We start from the raw sequence: 4774 nt of genomic DNA, 5'->3' as shown, positions 1-4774 counted from the left end.
TTACTACTAAATGTTCCAGGGCCTTTAGTCGCCTCCATATTTTCTCGCCTGCCAGCTCTTACCTAGCTGTGAAAAATCTTGAGGGAAACACTGTATAGAGGATGTATACATTATTACATTAGGTTCTTTGTGATACAAAGTTACGAGTTTATTTTGTCTGTTACATTGTAAGGTGATGTAACATGCCTGCCTTGACTGAAATTTGGAGACGTTATGTGGAATTTTCAGTAACTTTGGACGTGGTCAGTTTAACATAAATATTGTTCTAAAAAGCAACCCGGGATTAAGCCATGTTAGAGGTTTACTTCGATTCCTTCCCATTTCACTGTTTGAAAAACATCTGCATCTCATAAGAGGGTTCATGATGGCACAGGCCTGTAAGATCTTTTTAAGCCTAACACTCGGGAGGCAGAGGCAGGTGGAGTTCAAGGCCAATTGGTCTACAGAGGGAGTTCCAGGACAGTAAGGGCGACACAGACAATCCCTGTCTTGAAAAAACAAAACACATTAAAAAAAAAACAACCCTACTTACTATACGTTAAATATATGTTTATATTTGCATTTAAGTTTTTCCTTTTAGAAAGAGCAGAAATACAAGAGCTCATTTTTGCATTGCTAGGGTGCATGCGCACACTCAATGTGTTTCCCTATTGAGATGAATTTAGGTGTATTAATGCAACTCCTTTGAACTGGAAGAAAGGTTGACTTGAAGTTATTGTCACTTTATTATTTTAATTCTTAGCACTATTATTAATCAAGAAAAAATGGCCTTTTGAGAGGTTAAACAGTTTCCTAAAGAATGACAGTCTAGTCTGAGAACACTTTGGGTAATGTTTAGGTTTCTGTTTTAGATTTTTTCTTTTGGATTTGAAAAGCAATACAGAATTCCTTACAGGGAAGTAAAATGTGATGGTAATTGGCTTCTAAATTTGAAATTCTTAAAAATTATATATCTTTTAAAGGGAATGGAAAGAATATCTAATTGTATTTGAAGCATGCAAATGGAAACTAATGTGGGAAATGGAAAGCAAGGAGAGTTTTGATTGTGTATCTCTACAGCATATCAGGATCCATGAGGAAAAGAGACTGTAGTTAGGGAAGACCCTGAAAGTGAAACTGATGTGTAACAAATGTGATTTAGGTTTGCAGTAAATGAGTAGTGTGGAATTGCAGAGAGTGCACTGAAGAAATGGAAGTTAATTAATATCCTTTGTTTGTTTGTTTGTTTGAGACAGGGTCTCTTTATGTACCTCTGGCTGACCTGGTACTTGCTTTGTAGATCAGGCTGGCCTTGAAATCAAAGACCTCACAGAGATCTGCCTGCCTCTGTCTCCTGAGTGCTGAAATTAAAGGTGTATGCTTCCATGCCCTGCCATTGTGTTTGAATTTTTAATAATTAAGTAAACAAATCAAGTATTTATAGTTTTGGCTAGCTGAAAAATTTTTTTATCACATTTAAAAGGCGTAGGCTATGTAATTAATGGGTTTTACATTAACTAATTATATTAAAATTATATTAACTAAAAGCAAATATTTTGAACTAAAGGCATTACTTTTTGAGGCAGATTTCAAAAAGTAGATATATACACAGGAATTTCCTGTTGAACCAAAGTCAAATGTAACTCATAGTGAAATTTACACTTACCTGAAATTTCTCCTAACTGCGAAGACTAGCCATTTAGTTATTTTGAGTGCTCATAATCCTTACTTGAGGCTCTGTTTTTGCCCCCTGATAAAACAGTATTAGACACAGATCTAATTCTGTGAATGTTAAAAAAACATTTTTTTTTCTTTTTTTAAATACAAGGGTTTCACTGTGGTCCTGAACCCACTTTGTAGACCAGGCTAACCTTGGATGTTACAGACCTGCCTGACTTTGTGCTGGAATTAAATGGTGTTTACTACACTGGACTTTAGTAGGAAGCCCAGGAAGTGTTCTGCCATGTTTGTTATGTCATCAGAGTTGATGTCAGGGATGGTAAGTGGTGAATGAAAGATGCTGAAGCAGTGGGGAGCAGGGGTAGGATTTCTGAGATTCTGCCTTCAACCCTTATTAAGTCAAATTTCTTCTCTGAATCACTTTGCAGAGGGCAGTTACTGTTATTGGAGAGACAGCTTGAGTGTTACTGTAACAGAAAAATAGGAACAATGGATGGTGTCTTGCAAGGGTGTCTTGCAGTGCAGCTGGTAACTGTTGTTACTTCTAACAAAATTTCTCATACCTGCCAACTTGACATAAGTGATAGACAAATGATCTTCCCTACTGTATGTACAGTTGAACAAAAAGTCCCCCAGATCACTATTCATACCTTCTGAGACAATGCAAGTATGTAATATTTATGATAGCAATTCTTTGTCTTTCCTATCCTGTCTTATTCTATCTTACCCTTTACTTTCTTTCCTTCCTACTCTACCTTTCTCCCTCCTTCCTTATTTTTTGAGATAAGGCCCAGACTGACCTTGAACTCTATATGTATCTTGAGCTGGCCTAGCATTTGAATTGTCTTTCCTCAGCCTCCCAGAGCAGGGAGTATTGTAGGTTGCACAGCCATGCTAAGCAAACAGTAATTCTTAATTTTTAATACTTTTAAGCTAGCAGATAAGTGGGGGTTATATATAATATATAGTTTATATTACATAACCTATTGATTCTCTATCCACCCACCTACCTACCCATCCACATACCTATCTCTACTGCTCTTTGGTCCATAGGAGGCACTAAAGTGTTTTAATTTAATTGAAAACTGGGCCTAGAACTGTCAGCCTCTCTTTTCCTGTTGGGAAGATTTCTCTCTAACTTGGCTGCACTGCAGTTTACTGTTGGCTTATTCCTAGGAATTTGTAATATTTGAGAATATGATGTTTTTTGTCATAATTTCACATTGCTTGTTAATATATTAAGCTAATAAACAGATGTCCATGCAAATTTAAAAGTATCCATATCGTTTAATCTCTCATTCTTAAATGATTTATTACATTTTCCTCTTACTCGCTTAATTCCGTGAAGCAATATGTAGTCAACTTGCAGAGTTACAAATTGATTACAAGCCTGTATATAAGACGCATTGCCTTACCTGCTTTCTGTTTTGCAAAATTATAGGTTATTCTCTGGGCTACAGGTTTCTTTGATTAGATAGTGGCTGACCAGCCTTTATCTTCTTTAAGTCAATGTAAGCTTATAACTAAGGAGCTTTCATGGAACTTCATTGACCTTCCAAAATTAATATGGTCAGTCTTTAGGCATAAAGAATACTAGATTTCACTGGAGAAATGGCTCTGGTTAAGAGTACTTATTGCCCTTCCACAACACAGGGATTTGGTTCCTACATCCATGTTGGGCATTTTATAAGGTACACATACTTATATATTCAGGCAAATACTTACACATAGAATATCTTTAATTTATTGTGGTGAATACATCTTTGATCCTAGCACTTGGGAGACAGAGGCAGGTGGAACATAGGTGGACCGATCTCTGGGTTCTAGATAGGCATGGTCTAAAAACAAAGTTCCAGGCCAACCAGAGTTACACGGTGAAACCCTGTCTTGGAAGGAAGGAAGGAAGGAAGGAAGGATCGAGCAAGTGAGCATCCTTTCAGAAACACAGCACTAAAGCTCTCCGGTATGCTTTCCTGGGTGGGGCCCTTGAGAGGGGGTTTTGGCTTTGCATTTGTGATTCTCTTAGGCAACAAGTTGATGCTGAAGAATAACCTTTCTAGCGTTTACATTTGTTTGGCATTTGCGTTTATTTATTTGTATGTGCACACCTGTGTGTGTGCATCCTCAGTATGTGGCGGTCAGAGGACAAGCTTGGGAATGGACTCTCCAACCACGTAGGTTCCAGATTAGATGGAAAGTGCGTTTAGCCAGATTTCACGGTGTTGTTTTTAGCAAGCCGATTAATAATCCCTTCCTTCTCTTATAATATTTTTTTATGTTTATACCCAGTAACTATTTTTAGAACTTCTTGGCAAGATAAGTTGTAAAAAGTTATCAAGTAAAATAAGCATGATTTTTTAAAATGATAGCTCTCATATCAATGTGTGATGGTCGTGGTTATAAAATACTTGTGTGTGTGTGTGTGTGTGTGTGTGTGTGTGTGTGTGTGTGTGTGTGTGTGTGTGTAGCCCTGCTGTCTCGGGACTTGCTCTGTAGACCAGGCTGCCTTTGAACTCGGATTTGCTTGCCTCTGCCTCCCAAGCTCTGCGGTCGAAGGTGTGTGCCATAGCTCCTTAGTGAATGCAAAGTTGTTGTTTTTTAAACGATGTATTTAATTTTATTTTGAATTAATTAATCATTTGAGCCAGGGTTTTTCTATCCCGGGCTGGCCTGAAACTCTGTTAGACTGCCTGTGCTTGAACTCACTGAGGTCTGTCTGCCTCCGCCTCTGCTAAGAGAAGAAGAAGGCTCTCTCAGGATGAGCCATCTCTACATCCTGAAATTGGATCTAGATCTCTTGCAGAATATGAAAGACTTGAGCACAGGTTAGAGAAACAAGAATGACACAGCTCTTCTCTGTTTTATGTTAGAAAAGGCTTCTGTAAAAGATGTTTCATTTTGCTTCTGCTTTTGCTGCTATGGGTAGCAGGATCTATAAAACCCAGTTTGGGATGGCATAGGCTTTCTGTTTACTTTTAAATTAAAAACAGTTTTTTGGATTTTTTTTATTTTTATTTGGATGAGTGTTTTGATTGCATACATGTTTATACCACATGCGTGCCTGCCTGTGCCTGAGGAGGTCAGAAGAAGGCATCAGACCCCTGGAACTGGAGTT

This window comes from Rattus rattus, chromosome 6 (assembly GCF_011064425.1).
Source record: "Rattus rattus isolate New Zealand chromosome 6, Rrattus_CSIRO_v1, whole genome shotgun sequence".
Lineage (NCBI taxonomy): Eukaryota > Metazoa > Chordata > Mammalia > Rodentia > Muridae > Rattus > Rattus rattus.
This window is presented reverse-complemented; position numbering follows the sequence as displayed.